Genomic DNA, 19,707 nt, shown 5'->3' with positions numbered 1-19,707 from the left:
AACAATTAGCCTTTTCACTTTTGTACATGTTGTGAGAGGGCGTGCATGTGCACGCACACATACACGCACACTCACACTCACATGCACTCACACCCACTCACACCACACACACAGTAGTCACCCACCAGGATTTCCCTCAATAACCTGTCCCGGGCCCAGTGCCCTTTAGGCGGATCCTAGCAAACAACTTAGGTAATCACAACTGGAAGTAAGACATAACACGGAAGTCTCAATTAAAGTTATCCCCAAAGATAACCTGTAAATTACAAGTTTTCCCAAAAACAGGATGGGAGAGCATCTATTCGCAGCCTGCGCTGTGGGCTGATGACAAATTGTCACGTTGACCAGGCACAGCGTCGAGGAGGACTAGACTAGACTCTGAATGGACCTCGTTAAGTAGAAACAGTCCACCTTCCGCCCTCAGCCAGCAGGCTTCGGTCCAAAACTCTACACACTGCCGCTTTGTTTGGGGCTCGCTGAGGGTTTTCGGGAGCTTTCTGCCAAGCTATGCTTTGCAGGACCTGGGCTGAGCTACCTCATTCTGTAGTAGTTCTTAATATCAACACCGGGTTTGGAGGACACACTTAGACAGGCTCTGTCCTGCTCCCCTGGGAAAGCAGCTCCAGCAGTTAGAAAACCCGGTGTGGCTGGACCCCAGCGGATCCCTTATCAGACCACCGTGGGGGCTGAGGGAGACAAGGCCTACCCGCCGCGCACCCATGGCTCAGGTTGTTTGTCTCCTAGCATGCGCTTCGTGGGCAAGGGGCTTGTGCATCCACACAGGGCTCTGCACACAGAAGAGCCCACATTGGGTTTAATGATCCGCTCTCTGTCCTGAAATGTGTAACAAAGTTTGAACAAGGGACCCCGCACTTTCATTTTGTACTGGGCCCTCTGAACTATGTAGCCAGTCCTGTGGACCCCTTTGGGCCTTTGCACATACTATTCCCTGCTTGGAATGCTCCCCCCCGTCTGCCTCTGCCCTACTGCCTCCTGCCTGGGCAATCTCTAGTTTTTCTCTCCTCTTCCTTTCCTTGCTTTCTAGTTTTTTTGTTTTTTTTTCCCTCCTGTAAACAGTTACGGTGTCCCTGCCTGGTGCTCCATCTGGTGCCAGGGACCAGGAGTTCCAGGGTAGTCAAGACAGAAGCAGTTCTTGTTCTCATGGCGTTTGTAGTCTGATGAAGGAGGTAGACAAACAAAGTCACAAGGAAACAAAAAAATATATCACAAATTGTACTCATTGCTGTGAAGAAAATAATGCTGATGAAAGGAATCACAATGGCAGGGGTGGGGGGCTGGAGGCCAGGTGGGGGCGTGGTCATTGGTTTCAGGTCAAGGCTCCACCAGAACATCCCCTTAGTCACTGCAGTGTGTCTAGAGATGTCTCCCGCCCTGAATTTCCAACCTCTCTTTCCCACTGTGATTCCATGAGCTCATGAGTTGAGTTCCTCAGCAAGCACTGGACATGATTTCCTCCCCAGCTTCCTTCTGACCTAACATTCTCCTGATGCAGCTAAAATGCATTTCCTCAGCAGCAGATATTTCAGAGCTCACCAGGTCACCCAGGAACATGATTGAGCAAGTCCAAGAGCACATAGTTGCTGAAGGCGTTTTGAGTTGAGGAAGGAAGGAACAAAAATTTGGTAAGAGCACTTATTAGAGGTCAAGTGCTTTTCTCAATATAATCCTCAACACAGAGTTTCAAGGGAGATATAATTAGGGCCCCCCATCCCCAACTTTCTAAAAAAAGAATAAATGGGGCACAGTAAGTCTTGTAAGGTCACACAGCAATTAAGTGGTCAAACTGGGTCTGCAACCCAGAGTTTTTGTTCTGATGCCAGCGCAGAAGCTTGTTCTGTTGCTGACGTTCACAAATTACCCTGTGTGTGTTTTCATGATTTTCCTCCTTCATTTCACAGTGGGTGTGAAGTACCTTCTGGGTATATATTACACCAAGGGAAAGAGTGAGTAAGAAATCAGGTTAGGAAAAATAAGAAAGAGGGACGCCTGGGTGGCTCGGTAGTTGAGCTCCTGCCTTCGACCCAGGGCATGATTCCCAGGATCCAGTCCCGCATCAGGCTCCCTGCATGGAGCTTGGTTCTCTCTCTACCTATGTCTCTGCCTCTCTCTCCGTGTCTCTCATGAATAAATAAATAAAATCTTTAAAAAGAAATATAAGGAAAAATAAAATGAAGCCAAGGACAGGGTTAGTTCTGAAAAGAAGTGCTTTAAATCCTAGAGACTTGCTGCAGATTGACATTCATTTGGCACTGAGCTTCCTGGTGGCCAAGGCATGGAAAGAGATAGCACCAGGTAGTTTTTCCTAGTGCCCCCAGAGCTGAAAATAAAAGAAATATATTAAAATTAATGTTATCATCTAAGTCCCCAAAAGGAAGAGCTGTCGGCATGGAGACAGAAATTTCTCCTGTGGGTTCTTACAAAGGCAACTACAGTGAATCAGTGATCTTTTTGACAGCCCTCCTTTATGACATACCCTGGCCAGGAGCAAATTTTAGTTTAGGTGTAAATGCTGTTAATAAGTCAGGTGGGCACAAAATGGTCACATGGCCTGTCGATGAACTGAAGGTTGAGTTACAACTGGAGTTAAATTACATTTGTCAAGAACACAATAGGGGTTGTATCAGTCAAAGCAGAGTAGGTAATGTTGTGGCACAAACAACTCTAAAATCCTAGAAGTTTACCACCCAGTTATTGGGTGACCTTGGACATGCAATTCAATGTGCCCGGACGTCTTCGTATAAAAGAGGCTGATTGCAAGAGAACATACCCCAAAAGGCGGATACAATTTAATATTTCATCATAGATGTGAACATCTCTGTCTGGGCTGGTCGTAAACACTCTCTAAGCTTCCATTTCTTTTCTTTGTTTCTTTCTTTAAAAAAAAAAAAAAGAAAAAGATTTTATCTATTTGAGACAAGTAGGGAGAGGGAGAAGCAGGGAGCCTGACTCAGGGCTTGATCCCAAGACCCCAATATCATGACCTGAGTGGAAGGCAGATGCTTAACCGACTGAGCCACCCAGGTGCCCCTAAGCTTCCATTTCTTGTTTGCTGTCTCTGCCCACTCCTTCCCCCTCCCTTGACCTGTGAAGGCCTTTTGTTATATTAGGAGAGGATGACTCTTTTTTTCATGCAAATACATCGACAAGCTATTAGATAAAGCTGTTGGGGACACTTGCCATTTTATGGAGAATCCCTGGGCTGGGGAGTACTTAACATATCATTATATTCATCTGCTGCTCTGATGTGTGACGATCAGCTTCCTTTTCACTGACCCACTGATACGGTTCTCTCACCAACCAACTGGGATAGTCTCTGAAAGTGGGTATTTCAGGCAAAAATAGGACCCCCAAACTTTCTTGAGTTTGCTTCTTTATGCCTTGCTCCCTATTCAGCTCTTGGCAGCTTCTGCCCATATCTTTCCTGTGTGCTTTGGGCTTGGCTGCTGCGTACCAAGCAAAGTTTAATTACCACTGACTTCCTGCCTGCCTGCCTCCCTGCCATTAGCTCGCGATATTCTTGTTGGCATTTCATCCGAAGCAGAACCGATATCTTGAATAATGAGCTGGAGCTCCTGCCAGCTGGTGAGGTCACTGCTCCAACCCCAGAACTTGACAGCTGAGAGACTGGAATTCAGGTACCTACTAGGGTTTAGGATGGGGATGGATATAGAATCTGCTCCTTGGCAGTCCTCATCGTGCCCTTCCTTTTACATGGCTAATTATTATTTTTCCAGCTTATATAAAATACTCTTCTCAGTAAGCCTTTCCAACCAAACTACCTCCCACAGACACATTTTATATGGAAATATTAGAGCCACAGGAGACTGCGGAAACAGGAAAATGTGCGGGTAAGCCTGTTATACTTTTCTTATTAGGACATGTTAAAAAATCTTTCATTCATTCATCCCGTGGCTTTTATTGAGTATCTTCTATATGCCAGGTACTAAGCAGGTTCTGAAGATATGGTGAGGAAGAACAAGGACATGATCTTTGGGGCACCTGGGTGGCTCAGTTGGTTGGGCATCTGACTCTTGGTTTTGGCTCAGATCGTGATCTCAGAGTCTTGGGACAGAGTCCAACAGCGTCTGCTTGTCTCTCTCCCTCTGCTCCTCCTCTTCTCTCTCTCTCTCAAATAAATAAATAAATACACACACACACACACACACACACACACATATATATATATATATATATATATATTCCTTTTTTTTTTTAAAGGACATGATTCTTATCTGCAAGGAGCTTGCACCCTGACAAAGGACACCATCTCCAAGAAGCAGACTGTTTCTGGGGTATGAAGAATCAGCCAGAAGGAGAGTTCAGACTTCCTTATGCCCAATAGCTCTGACACTCCTTTGGTGGCCAATAGTCCAGGCCTCCCTAGCTTCTTTATTCTTTGCCATACATTTAATACTATTGCCTCCTGCCAGATCTCCAAGAATTTTCCAAGGGTTTAGATTTCAACAGCTCTAAAATCAGTGCTCTGGCAGGAATGAGGAATGCAGGAGTTGACTTTTACCCCAGGCATAGGGATGCAAAGATGAATAAATCCGGTCCCTGTTAGCAGGAGCTTGAAATCTGGAAGCAAAAACTCTAATTGACTGTGGTCAGTGCAAAGAGAAAGGTCCACTCAGACCAGGGCTTCCCTACCTGGGGCAGAGATACCAGGACAGAAATACAGTATGGTTTTAGGAAGAGCACACTTTTTTTTTTTTTTTTGCAGGGCACACTTTTTAACAGGGATAATATATCCATGTATTTTTTTGTATGAGAAGGAGATATAAAGAACACCTCAACCCCACATTAAGTGTTTCTGTTTTCATTAATTCATTCAACAAATGTGTGGTGATGGTAACTCTTCACCTGGCATTCTTCTAGACTCTGAGTGTCCAGAAATGGACAGCTAAAAATCCCTGCCTTCATAGATTTTGCATAAAATTCAAGTAAATTATTTGAATTTAACAAATGAGAAGGTTTAAAGAAAGAAATCCATAGATAAGCCGGCTTTGCCACTTAGTGGGTAAGTAACCTCAGACCAGTTCCTTAATCTTTCTGTACCTTAGTTTCTTTATCTGAAAAATAGGGATAATAATTGTATCCTCCTCACTAATATTGTTCTGACCCTCACGTGAACTGACAGAGTGACATGCACACAGTGCATAGACCATGATAGGCCATGTGTAACTGTTAAATTTCTTTTTTTAAATACAGGATAAGAATTTTGAAGATGAAGTAATGACTCAGTGCTGGAAAGCTAGGCCTGGGACATCTTCCCAAGTGCCTGGAGAACTTGTTAAGATGCATACTTCCCAGGTTCCACTTTAGAGACCCCAACTTAGTAGATTTGAGGCAAAGCTCAGGTGTTAAACCCCTTCTATCTGCAGCCCTGAAAGCGAAGCATTGGGAGCTGCTTTAGGGTTCAGACAAGGACTCCTAGGATGAGTGGGGTGGGGAAATGCCTTCCTGGGTGCTATGGCGCCTTGAAGGACAAATTCACTGGGAAGCAGTTGTGTTCAGGGTGAGGTGTTCAGCAGAGGGACAGCAGGTGCACAGGGGCAAGAGAAAGCAGGTTCACCCAAGAAGCTGCAAGGAGCTGAGTGGAATTGGAGTCTCCAGAATGTGAGGTTGTTGGCTGACTCTTATTTGAAGACACACTGAGCCTTCTTGTCCCCAGCCCACAGAGCATGCTGAATCAAGTTCAGTGGAAATCTGCCAACAAGGAGCTTTTAGAAACTGTGAGAAGTTTGCATTTTAGGGCTTAAGATATTGCACTCAGAAGCCCAAAGCAGCTGCTATGAGAAAAATGGATTCTAAGACAATCTTCGGTAATAATTTTAAGTCTGTCACTTTGTCTACATAGTTCCCTTTTAACAGCAACCCCACCCCCCTGGTGATTTCAGAGGAGCCAGAAAATGTGAAGAATCTGCTTAACTCCTTCCAGAAAACAACAGATCATACTCCGTGCTCTCATACATTTTCAGGAAGCTTGGCTGGGAGGCCGTGTGAAGGAATAAAATATCTAAGGGTCACTTTCATAACCCTCGTGGACGAAGAGAAAGTGCCGTGGAATCGGATGAACATAGGTTCAAATTCTGGACCCCCCTTTGAGCTGGCGGTGTCACCCTGGGGAAACGACATGGTTGCTCAAAGACCTCAATATCCTCCTCTTTCGGAGGGGTATCATGTCAAGAATGAGTGACTTGAAGTGTGTGCCGTGTGTGACACACTGCCTGGCACACAGTAAAAGCTCAGTGAGTGACAACATGCTGTTAATTTTTAATTAGAAAAAGTGAACTAGCATCCAGAAACTAAAGAAAGAGGAAGACACAGGCTGAGCTTGCAATGGGGAAACTTTTCACTTGGAACTTCTGAAGAAAAAAATCAGAAGCGTGTGTGGCCAAGACAGGCTATTTGACTAAGAGCTGAAAATATAGTTTGGCTCTCTGGGAGCTGCTAATGGCGTTGCAACCTAAATGCCAGAGCACAGAAATGCTTGTGTGGGGTGAGGAGGCTTGGAGATCCTCTCCTCTGGAATACACACGCTCACGCATGCACACACACATATATACACGCATACGAACCCCTCCTCAACCCCCCACCATCAGCCCTTCCTGGCTGGCAGGAGGAAGGAAAGAGAAAGGGAGGCTAGGGTGGGTGGGGAACCAGAAAAGACAGCATTGAAAAAGGGAAGGAAGGGAGCTAGGGAGTGGTTTTTTGTTTAGAGGGCCGGAGTGGTGAGAAAAAATCACCACTTTTGGGCTGAACTCCAGGCTGCCCTGCGACCCACCAGGATTATGAGGGCCTATGATGTGTACTACCCAGTTTAGGCACTGACAGCAGTGTGGATCTTTGCCCCAAACCCAGGCCTGGAGGGACCTACCCATCTGCACGGGGCTGAAGAGAGTCCCCCTGGAATTCACATCCACCGGGAACTTCAGACATGACCTTGCTCGGGGGAATAATGTCTTTGCAGATGGGCTTGGTTGAGATGAAGTCATACTGGTTTAGGGTGGACCCTAAATCTAATGACTGGTGTCTTTATAGTAAGAGGAGGGGAGACCCAGAAATACATACAAATAAATACAAGGAAGAAGCCCATATGCAGAGACAGAGATGAGTGATGAATCTACAAGCCAAAGAATGCCAAGGATTGGTGGTGTCCAGCGGAGCTAGGAAGAGGTAAGAAGCATCCTCCACAGAGCCTCAGAGGGAGCATGGCCCTGTGGATACCTGTGAGAAAAAATTCCTGTGGTCGTAAGCCACCCTTTTGGGGCCATGGCAGCTTGGGAAATAATATACTGTGGAAGAGAAAATCAGAATGCAGGTGCTCTGCATTATCAAAGCACCATATTAACAGAAACTTGGGCACATCAGGATTGTGCCTTCATTTTGTATGTTCAGTGCTAACTCATGCGTCATTTCAGTTCAGTGGTAACCGACCTTTAGTTATAATTGACATGGAACCGCCCAAAATACAGGTGCATGTGTGCACCCCCCCCCACCCAGGAAGCACAAGCAGTTCACAATGAAGAGAAAATGAATAAAGTGTAGCACCCAGTGAGTAAAAGAAGATGTCAAGGCTGGGACACCTGGGTGGCTCAGTGGTTGAGCATCTGCCTTTAGCTCAGGGCATGATCCCAGGTCCTGGGATGGAGTCCTGCATCGGGCTCCCTGCAGGGAGTCTGCTTCTCCCTCTGTCTATGTCTCTGCCTCTCTTTCTATGTGTCTCTCATGAATAAATAAATAAATAAAATATTAAAAAAAAAAGACATCAAGGCTGCAAAACCCACTGTGGTTAATTAGGAAGGGAATTAGGAAGGGCTGCTCGGCATGAGCACATGTTGACTGCAGTTTTGAAGGATTAGAGGAACATGAGGCCTCAGAAATGTCACAGGGGGTATGATGGGTGCCCCTGTTCTTTCTTCCAGGGTTCCAATTCCATCTGGACCACTTATTTGCTCTGAAGTCTTAGTCTCCCTGAGACTCTGTTTTCTCACCTGTGATCCTACACCCCACTGTACCTGTGACACCAGACTGGATCATTCACACCAGCCCCTTCCACTCTCAAATGTGTCCTGGTTTGTATAAGAAAGAAAGGAAGAAAAAAAAAAAGAAAGAAAGAAAGAAAGGAAGAAAGAAAGAAAGAAAAAGAAAGAAAGAAAGAAAGAAAGAAGAAAGAAAGAAAGAAAGAAAGAAAGAAAGGAAGGGCACTGAGATAGGTATATTTTCCATTTTTCAAATATGAAATTATATCATTATATATGCTTTTCAAGCAACAATTTCCTTGGAGATTCTGATACTCACCTTTTCTTATTCAGGGAGGGTTCTCTGATTGAGAACCACTTGAGTGAGTGTCTCTGAGTCTTTCCAGATGATTCAACCTATGGTTTTAGAGCAAGACCTCTGGAGCCAGATCAACCTGGTCTTATATCTCAGGCCTCTGACCAGCTAGCTATGTGACCTTGGCAATGCATTCACCACACCTCCACACCCCCCATCTCTGATGGCCAGTTTTTTCCTTAATGCAATGGAGCTAATTATAGTGTAATATTAGAAACATTAATAATATTTTGCCCTAATTAATGATTGCACATATTAGTAATAATAGGCACTGATAATAGTGCGATAAATCTCAATACTCCATAGAATTGCTGGTTTGATTAAATGGTGCATGTAAAACCCTTAGCACAATACTTGTCACAAAACAATGATTTCTTAAGTGGGAGGTTTTGTTTTGTTTTGTTTTTTTCTTTTTCAATGAGAGTTTTTTTTTTTTTTTTTCTTAAATCTAAGAATTGTGCTTAGGTTGAGCAGTTTATTTGGGTTTGATGGGAGGAAGACCTTCTAGACGGTCAGAGTGGAGACGCCACAATACCCAGACGGCCTGCTATCAGCTATGTTGGTAGACCTGAAGTCCGGTACAAATTATCCCTAATTGTAGATAACCGGAGAACAAAATATGCAGCCGATGAGACAATGAGACGCGACATAGAAGATGTTACTGCTCAGGATTTGATTGTATTTCTACCTTATTGTGGTTTTCAGCTTGCTGCCTTTTTTTTTCTTTTTCTTTTTGGAAAGTTGTTGTGTTGTCCCAGATCAAGGCAGCATGATATTGTGGGGAAAATTTGAGGAATGCTCCATCACTCAGAGCTTTTTAATTACAAGAAACAAAAAAAATTCTAACGATGAACTGAATCCTAAACAAAATTTCCCAGAAGGACGTTGGAGAGTTCCCAGGACTGCTGGGGACCTGGAACTACAGAGTTGACACAGCCTTGGTCCCAAGGAATGCCAAGCGTCTAAACAGCCAGACAATTTGTTCTCTCCAGGGACAGCGACCAGAAAGAATGGGCTCACATTTCTACATTCTGTTCCTGGGTCACTCCATTTAAGACTCTAAGACTGGCAGGGCCCAGGGAGAAAAAGTCTGGTTGGTCTCCCTGGGCATCTCTGTGGCTTTCTGTTGGGACTCTTAAGACGACCCACACTGGGTAAGAGGAGATTCCAAAAAGAGGTGGGGGTGCATCACTCGAAGAAGGAAAGATGTCTGGAACCCCATTGCTGCAGGGGCTTTTAAAAGTGGGCCTGAGAGGGGCATCTGGGTGGCTCAGTGGTGCCACTGACTGGCTTGGCTCAAGTCATGATCCTGGGGTCCTGGGATCGAGTCCCACATCGGGCTCCCTGCATGGAGCCTGCTTCTCCCTCTCCCTGTGTCTCTGTCTCTCTCTGTGTGTCTCTCATGAATAAATAAATAAAATCTAAAAAAAAAAAAAAAAAAAAAAAAAAGCAGCCCTAAAAAAATCAGGCTTCTGTTCCACCTGCTTCTGAGTGTCTGGGTGCTCTATCCACAGCTCTTCTCCTGGCTGGACCTCAACTTCCTCATCTGCGAAATGAGATGATCAGCTCATGTGACATGTGGGGGCTTATCCTTCCAGGATGTTCTCTGACCCCAGCAGCTCCCACTGCTCTGATCATCTTTCTTCTCATGTTTAAACCTCCTACCCTGATGGTCACGAGTGGCTGACTTCAAGTCAGAGACCAGTTTCTGAAGAGCTGACTGCGGGTAGGAGGACATTGGGCTAAAGCCTATAGCCAGGGATGCACTCCATAGCAATTTTTCAAATTTACTTAGGAAGAGGTAGCAGTCTTGGTGCTTGGGAGGGAGATTTGTGATATTGAGAAGAGAGAGGGGGTGTGGCGGACTTCTGGACAAACAGCCTCAGGACGCCTATCTGGCTTGTGTTAATGTGGCGACAGTCAGGGGCTGAGGTGCCAAGATGTGGTTCATGTCCAACTGTGGTGCCACAGACTTTGGGATGCTCCCACACCTCATGGGAAGGCTCCTACAGTAGTCATCTGGGAGTCTTCCAGCACCATATGGCATACTTTGTTAAAAGTTCAAAGCACCCGAAACAGCCCTAAAAATGGACTGGCCCGGGCCATCCTGGTTTTTGAGGCTTCAGGACTTTCTGAAGGACTGTGACAGTGTGATATGGCAGGTAAGGAATCGGGCTGGGGAGCAGAGTTGACCTGGGCTGACATGCCTTCTCTTCCACCTTGTCCCTGGGGACGCTTGAATGATTTATTTAGTTTTTCTTGGAGTTTTTTTTCCTTATCTGTAAAATGGAAATAATCATAGTTTCCTATTCACATGGTTGTTGTAAAGATTCAAGGAGAAAAGTCATGCACTGTATGTTTGCACAGTACTGGGCTCATAGAAAGTACCTGATATATGTTGGTGTTATCATTATTGCTATGTCTCTGTTGGAAAGAACTTAATATTTATGGTTACCTGGTCTAGGCCTACTGATCTACATTACAGACAAAGGTACAAAATATGATGGGTACAGACAATAGCAGTGCAGAAAGTCAACACTATGACTTTTGACTTGACCACAACCCAAGGCTGTGGGAATGGTGTCGCCATGACCATTGGATCCAACAAACATGGTGGGAATGATATGAATGCCTCCACTGCTGTCTGTCCTCAGACAATAGTCCATCCAAATATCTTCATCAGGTTCCTGGGTGATCTGGCTTGGGCCCCACCCCTTGGGCTTCATCCCTGCGATATTCTTCTCCTTGTGCTATCTGCTCCTTCCATTCTAGTTTGCTCTGGGTTCCCTGAGCATGTCTTCTTTGCTCCCATAGTAGGGTCCCAGAATATTTAGCCTGACTAACCCATATCCATCCTCTATGTCTTAGCTGAACACGTTCCCTGAACCCTTAGGCTGTTAGACACTCCCATAACACTCTGTTCTTCTCACTGTTTTGGGCACTTGGATTTATTTATTTAATTATTCGCATAAATACTTGTTCAATGTCATGCTTCTTTACTACCTTGTTAAATTGATTTCTTCCACACTGGTGCCTGCTTTGTATGTAGGAAGTACCCAATAAGTATTTGTTGACTGGGAAAGTTTGGGGGTGGAATTAAGACCTGGCATGGGCTTGAGAACTGGGCTCGTGGTAAGTTGCCCCTAACTTAGGAGGGTATCCTGGATTCAGGTAAAGCAAGGAAACAAATCCTCTAGCTCAGAAGACCCGAAATCTCGAACCAAAACAGCCAAAAAGTAGTTGAAGGCCCTTGGGAAGACTTCATCTTCTCTGGGAGCTTCATCTAGAGAGCAAAGGCTAACATTGCCTCCAGCTCTCTACCAGTGTCCTGGACCCTAACCCGACTCTCAAATAGCGTGGCAGGAACAGATTCCTTTGGACATAAACTTGTCACCAGTCTCTGTCTGGCCACAGATCTTAGCACATGAGTACATTGACTATTTATTTGGCAACATTAATTGAGTCCCTTCTATGGCTTAGTTAGTGCTAAGCGTTGGTAATATCAAGACACATACGTAAGCAGCTCCAGTTCCAAGGGGGAGGCAAGAGAAGGACATAGGCAATTTCAACCTAGCGTGGTAGACTAGAAGCAGCGGGAAGTGGACAAACCTGGTGACATGGAATCAGATGACCTACGGTTGAGCTGCTACTGTGACACCGCTTTGCTATACTGACCTTGAGGAAGTTACCTGATGACTAAATCTCAGTATGCTAATATGTATGATGAGGAAGTGAGTGTTTTCATCTCCTCGGGATGTTGTGAGATAACATAGAACAGGCGAACAGCACTGTGAACGAGAAGAGAGTCACAGTGCTTAACCGCTAGTAGCTCCTGGGAACAAGATAAGCATGGGAAAGGGAACCAAGGGAGCAGAGACCAGGGAGGGCTTCCCGGAAGAGGTGACATTCAAAATGAGACATGGTGGAGATGAACATCATTCAGACCAAGGGAGAAACGAGAGCAGAGGTCCGGAGGAGAGAACGTGCTTGGCAATCAGAAGAAATGCAATTGCCTTAAGGAAGCTGTAGTCTATACCGGAGGGAGTGATGTGGCTGGAGGCCAGACAGGTAAGCTGGGGGGCAGATGAGGAACGGGTATCAAGATACTTGTACTTTATAGTCTGAGTAAGAAGAGCGTCTAAATTCTTGTGGGTTGGAGAATGATCCAAGTCTGCCATCTTTTGAAGACCATTCCTGGGCCTTTGAGGAGACCAGACTGGTAGGGGCAGTGAGAAGCTACTAGGCACCCAGACAAAAGATGATGGGGGGTGAAAAGAAGGTGGTAGCGGTGGCAGGAAGCCAAGAGGTATTTCTGAAGTAGAATCTGAAGGACTTGGTGATGCATTGAAATGGAGAAGTGGGAAGAGGGAAGAAGGAGAGGAAATTCTCCTTTAATGAATCTGTGCTACAGCATTTCTCATATGGTACCTCATTTAATTCCCTCAGAAGCTCTGGCAGAGAGGTGTGATTTCCACAGAGCCCTGGCCACCCCTTTCTTTATTTTCCCCCCTGCCAATTGGGAAAGACAGGCTCAGAGAGGCAGTCATTTGGCCTGGGTCACACAGCCAGCTGGTGGTACAGCCAGACTGAAACTCAGGTCAGAAGCCAGGGGCCTTCAGCTCTGACCTTAGTCCCCAAACCTACTTGTTCCTTCCTGTCACTTGTGGAACTTTGAAAAAAATATAGGATCCGAGGCCCTACTCTCTGGACATTCTGGTTTAGTAGCTCTGAGGTGGATTCGGGAATCTTTATTTTATAAAGAAGATCCTCAGGCAATTCTGAGAGTCAGTCAGGGTCTTTTAAAACACCTGGGCTCTTCCATGCAGCTCTGAGGAGCTTAGCACCACAATCATCCCGTGAGTCAACTAGCTCTTTTTGTGGGCCCATCTTTACCTTTTAGGGATCACCTTTCCTCCTGCTGGATGGGGGTGTCAATCAAAGCTCTACCACAGGAAGGGGGCTGGGAACCAGGAGGATCCACCAGCCTCAGGTGGGCATGAGATCCCAGGAGACCAATCAGAATCCCTTCCAGGAGCCTGTGTCAGCCCAGAGCTACTGGCTGCCATCTTTGCCCCAGGTGGGGTAGGGAGCTCCTGACCTAGATGAGAGTATGGAAAGAATCCTAAAGCTATAGTATGAGCCCCTAGATACAGGCACCCCTGGGCCTTTTCAGTTGCATAAGCTAATGTGTACTTCTTCTTTGCTTTTTTTTGTTTTTTTTTGCATTTGTCAATTTAAGCTGAGTTTCTGTTGCTGGTAAGGTAGACTGATAGAGAAGCTATCGCTGAGGCTCCTGCTGTCCAGAGGGGGGAAGAGATTTAGTACGAGCTGAACACAAAACATAGGGTTGTACAGAGTGAGAAAGACTGACGGCCCCAGTAGAAACTTAAAATATATGGCAAATATATGTGCATTTATTCATTCATGTGTTGATACGCTCATTCATTCACTCAACACAATTTTATTTTTTGTTTTTTAAAAGATTTTATTTATTTATTCATTTTATTGAATATTTATTTATTGAATATTTATTCATGTTTATTTATTTTTTATTCTGTGAGAGACACAGAGAGAGGCAGAGACACAGGCAGAGGGAGAAGCAGGCTCCATGCAGGGAGCCCGATGTGGGACTCGATCCTGGGACTCGAGGATCACGGCCTGGGCCAAAGGCAGTTGCCAAACAGCTGAGCCACCCAGGGATCCCCACTCAAAACAATTTTATACATTAGACATGTGTCTGCCCTACGGGGTACAATGATGAAGGAGAACACCAGAGACCTTGATCTCCCGAAGTTCAGAGTCTAGCAAGAGAGAAAAGGGAATGAAACAGGTGGTTTCTCACCCAGGTGAGCATGGCCTATGATAGAACTAGAGCAGGGAGCCCTGAGAGCCTGGCGGAGGAGACCTGGGCTGGCCTCTGCCGTCACTACCTGGAGGAGTCCCTGTCTGCAGGAGTGGTCACGTGTGGAGTGCATCGCCCTCACCTTAGCTCACACGCATTCCACACACAGCTGAGGGCCTTTGGAATTCCAGGCGGCCTGATTGGCAGCGGGCAGGAAAAGAGGGAAGCTGCCCTTCAGGGTGGCCACATCCTGCTTCATCCCCCTTTCCTGCTGCATCTTCAATTCTCCCCTTTCAGCTCTGTCCTGTTAGCATAAAAACGAATGATCTCTTCCATCCTTAATAAGATAAAATCAAATTTTTCTCAAGCCAATCAAATGAAAATAAAAAGCCATCTCTTTCCTTATCCTCACAGCTACTCTTCTTGAAAAGGTTAGTGAGAAATGTTTCCACTTTGCTTTATTTTTATTTATTTATTTATTTTTTGCCTTTTCAAATCCACATTGCTTTAAAATGGCTCTTCATTTCAGCCATTCGTGAAATTATTGTTAAGTCCCTGTTTGATGCCAGGCGTCTATGTCGGTGATGAGTGAGGATTTGTTGGTGAACAGGACCCATGTGGTTCCATTTCTCAAAGTAGGATGAATGACGTCCAAAAAGAGTGAGAAGTGTTTGGATACGTAATCCTAGTCTCCTAAGGAACCTTGTCTCAGGGTTAGAGGATACTAGAAGGTGAGTAAAAACTCGTCAGACCCATAGGCCCCATTTTGGTGGATTGGATGGGTGGTGGGTCAACGGTGTTTTGAGCAGAGGGGGCAAAGTGTCTGAAAAATCTCACAGGACACAGGACACTGGAGCAACGATGATGAGATCTGTAAGTGGACAGGAGGCAGTGTGTGGAGGACCTCGTTGGTATAGAATAGCTTCAGACTTCCTGTGAATGGTAGCAGAAACCCTCTGAAGGGTTTTAAGCATGGGAGGGGCATATTCCTATTTGTGATTTGGGAAGATCACTGGGGTGGTAGTGATGGAGAAGACAGTGGCTTTCCCAACTTTCTCAAGCTCCAGAGGGCTTGTTGGAACAGTTTCCTGGGGCCCATCTCCTGGGGTGCTAATTCAAGAGACTATGTGTTTCCATTTCTTTTTTTTTTAAATAAATTTTTATTTATTTATGATAGTCACAGAGAGAGAGAGAGAGAGAGAGAGAGAGAGAGAGGCAGAAACACAGGCAGAGGGAGAAGCAGGCTCCATGCACTGGGAGCTCGACATGGGATTTGATCCCGGGTCTCCAGGATCGCGCCCTGGGTCAAAGGCAGGTGCCAAACCGCTGCGCCACCCAGGGATCCCTGTGTTTCCATTTCTAACAAATCCATGGGTGGTGATGATGCCTGATGGTGTAGGCATCACACTGTGGGAACTCCTGGAGAGGGCATTGCAGGAGGGCAGGATGTAGGGGAAATGAGTGGGCAGATGTTTGAAGTGATGGATTAAACAAAGGGCATGAAGAAGAGGGAGAATCCTAGGGAGGATCCTAGATCTTAGGTCTAATGGACCATTTTCTGCACATCCTGCTGTACCTCTTTCTGCCCCCCTTTTTTTTTTTTAAAGATTCTATTTATTTACTCATGAGAGAGAGAGAGAGAGAGAGACAGGCAGAGGGAGAAGCAGGCTCCATGTGGGACTAGATCCCTGGACTCCAGGATCACGCCCTGGGCCGAAGGCAGACCCTAAACCGCTGAGCCACCCAGGGATCCCCCTCTTTCTGCTTTTGTAGAAGGGCTTCCTCCTGGCTTCAGTGACACCATGTCCTCTACCTTCCCTCCACCCCTCTAATGACTCTTCTCCTTTGTTCCTCTTCCAGCATTTCTTGATTTTATTTATTTATTCATGAGAGTCACAGAAAGAGAGAGAGAAGAGAAAGAGAGAGAGAGAGAGGGAGGGAAAGAGAGAGGCAGAGACAATAGGCAGAGGGAGAAGCAGGCTCCATGCAGGGAGCCAACCCTGGGACTGTGGGATCACACCCTGAGCCAAAGGCATAGATGCTCAACCACTAAGCCACCCAAACGTCCCTCCTCCAGCATTTCTTGAGCTCCATCCTTGATTCCATTTTCCCTGGGGGCACAGGGTGGGGTCTTGGGCAGAGAGCTTCAACTCCATCCCATTCTAAAAGTGTTTGTAAAATAATTTGGTCTACTAGATTGCCAGTTTTCTTTGTTCTCCGCTAGTCCATAGGTGACTCAGGGCCAGGACCTTATCTATGCATCTCTTCTCACCAGGCAGCACAGTGTGGGCACACAGTAGGTGCTTAATAAATATTTACGAACAAATGAACAATTTGTGCTGTCACCATTTCGCCACTTCTGTGAGTGAAGACAAATTATTTAATCTCTCAAAATTTCAATCTCTTACGCATAAAATGGGGATTAGAAATAGATTTAATCTCCTAAGAGTTGCTTTGGGGATGACATAAAATAATGAATGTGAAGTGTTTGACACGTAGTAAACATTAACTTACTATTGTTGTATTTATTGTTGGTACTTGTGTGACTCTGGGAGAGCTATTGAACTTGTCTAAACTTCAGTATTGTCACATTCAACAATCGCTCTCCAGCTGGGTTGCTGTGAGGGTCTGTGAGATAGAGGGTTTGGCAGATAGTAGGTGTGTAATAAAGGTTAATTCTCTCTCCTCAAGTTCCCCCTTTCCCTACCCCCAGAGACCCCTGACTGTACTGACTTGTTTTATCTCTTGATCAGCTGATGGGGTGACAATGGGAAGAAAGTATTGGGGTTTGTGGCTGAGCTCCCAGGCATTGTTTAAGAACAAAGAACATTCCTTTCAACCTCGGAGGATCTACAATCCCATTAACATTGGTTCCCCTCAACAGTGTCTTCTTAGGTAGACTAATATTGAAAGAAATACAGTTAAAAACAAAATGCAAAATCAACTTAAGAGTCATTTAGAGTCACCTCCAGCCAATTAGGCAAAGCAAACATTCTTGGGGGTTTCTTCTAAATTTGGAACTAGTCTAAATTCTCTCCTGGAAGATCTAGATGAGAGAAAGATTATTACTACGGTCTTAGTGGTGGGCGTAGAGTCTTTTTAGTTTTTTTTTTTTTTTTTAATGTGTCTCTGTTCCCATCCTATTAGCTTGTTTTTACCCTCCTTCGCCTTTGAAATAGGCCTGTAATGGTCTATAACCTTAAACGAGGAGCCTTTTGTGAAGCTACCAGTGCATTTATAGATTGTGTTGTGGGATACCCTTCAACATTTTCTAGCCTAAGGATTATTTATTGTTGGGAAGAAATGCTTCAGGGGCCCCTAGCATGTATGCTGAAAAATTATTACTGACTGAGCCAATCGTAAGCTATTAAAATAAACCACAGAAAACCCCCTAACACTTGTTGTCCTCTTTCCCAAGCTCTGTGCCAGAGTTTGTCTTAAAGACCAGCAGAGCACTCTACTTACACATCCTAGCTGTGAGTATCAGGCTGGGATTTTGAAAACTTTGTTCATTTAAAAATTTGGTTGTTTTTATAATGTGGATCTCCTTTGTTGCTTCCAAATGGCAGCATTGAAATAACACTTCCTTCCTCTTTATACATTCCATCCTTAAACAAAATCACCCCCAGAATCCCCTGGAGTAGTAGTCATTAATTCCTGGACATCATCCCGGCTGAGAGGCATAGTCAGTAGGAGCTCATTCCTTCCTGTAGATTCCTGACCAAATTGCAAGCTCCTCCCTCCATCTCTGGTTCTTGATTATTGTTATCTACAAAGTAGATCGAACAATGGCACAGACACTGGGGACTCCCTGGGTTGCCTCTGAGAGCCAATTTGTGTTGGGGTCAAGATCAACCTGTCTTTCTGGAAAGAAGTTGGCATCTGCTGTTTTCCGACCTTACTCTTGCTTCAGAAACCTGGGGTGGGGGTGGGGGGGGACGGCTAATGGGTAGTTGGAATGGCTCCCTTCCATCCCCACAGCCAAGCTCTGGATCCCTATATTGTTTCCTGATTATTTGGAATGGGGAGTTGTTTTCCCAGAGAAGAACACTCTCTCCTATTCTGCTGGCTTGCCTGGACTTAGTGATCAAATTAACACCTTCCTTGTTCTCAAGTGAGTCACTCAGAGCTGCACTCCAGCCACAAAGGGGCAAAGAGTGAATCTTTTAAGATCGCCCCCGCTTTTTAACACTTTGAACTATTCAACTTCTGTGGATTGTATCTCCCTTTGAATTTAGGGTATAGGGTGTGACTACATGAAACTATTAGGGTGGGACTTGGGATCCAAAATAAAGGATCCAGAAAAAGACATTGAGGACTTGAGTAAACTATTCTAGAGTTCAGAACCAAAGACAGTAATTACTTATTGATGTGTGGGTGGTGGTTGGTGCTCCTGGTGGTGGATTAAAGTTCTAAAAAAAGAGTACAGGATCTGAAGAGCCACTCTGAGGCTGGAACAATGAGATAATTAGAACAGAGATAGTAACTTCCATTTGCCTATGTAGGCAACGTTCTAGTTTCCCGTTCAGGCCCCGGGTTTGCAAAGGCTTATAATTAATAATGTCTACATTCAAAAATGCCTTTTCATGTTCTAATGATGACCATGTGTCATGAGTGTCTGTGTGTCAAAGAGGTTGGAAGGAAGGGGAATTTGTAGTTTCCAAAATAATGACTCATGTGCCAAAGAGTAAGTATGTTTTATTTTATGATTGGAGCAGTAGCATTCCAAACTGGCTGCTTCCCAGGAGCAAGGGGTGAATCTCATTTAACAAATGGCTAAGGTAGGAGTGAATGGCTTGTGGGTTTTTCTCAGATAAAGAAAACATGGAAGAATGAATAACAAAGTAACAAAATGAAATGCGACAAACAAATGGGGAACTGATGTCCTGCAGGGCCTAAATGTTAAGATTTATGGCATACAATCTGCTAGATCGGTGACTCCTGTTCTTGGAAGCAGCCAGTTTATTCCCACTGGCTTGTTGGTGAGGTGTTCTAGCACAGGCTAACGGTGGACTGCCTGGGTTCGAATCCTAGCTCTACTACTGTTCATGATCAGTGGACTTTGGGCACATAGCGGAGTCTTTTGGTGAAATCAACATTGGGCTCATTTCCTTCATAGGGCTGTTGTGGAATGATTAGAAGGAAAATGCTTCTAAGAATGCCTGGCACATAAATAAGTTAATATGCTTAAATTACTTGAGTCAGCCCATCAGACCCCAAGCCAAAAGCGGTCTTGACCTCAAGCACTTTAGACCCAGGATGAACCACCAAAGTGTGAGAGTGAAGTGTTAGTGTTTTTCAATGGAATGGGGACCTTGGGTTCAGCCTTTTACTATGTGGCTCCAGAGAAGTTACAAAACCCCTCTGTGCCTCCATATTTCATTGTTTGCAAATCAGGGTTAGTAACTTGCCTCCTGGAGCACCTTTGAGACCTAAGAGGAGATAACCCACGTAAAGGGCCTGGCACCTGGTGGTTGTAGGCAAGCAGCAAGGGGAGTTGCATG

Source organism: Canis lupus, chromosome 13 (assembly GCF_011100685.1).
Source record: "Canis lupus familiaris isolate Mischka breed German Shepherd chromosome 13, alternate assembly UU_Cfam_GSD_1.0, whole genome shotgun sequence".
NCBI lineage: Eukaryota > Metazoa > Chordata > Mammalia > Carnivora > Canidae > Canis > Canis lupus.
The sequence above is the reverse complement of the archived record's forward strand: the minus strand, read 5'-3'. Positions refer to the sequence as shown.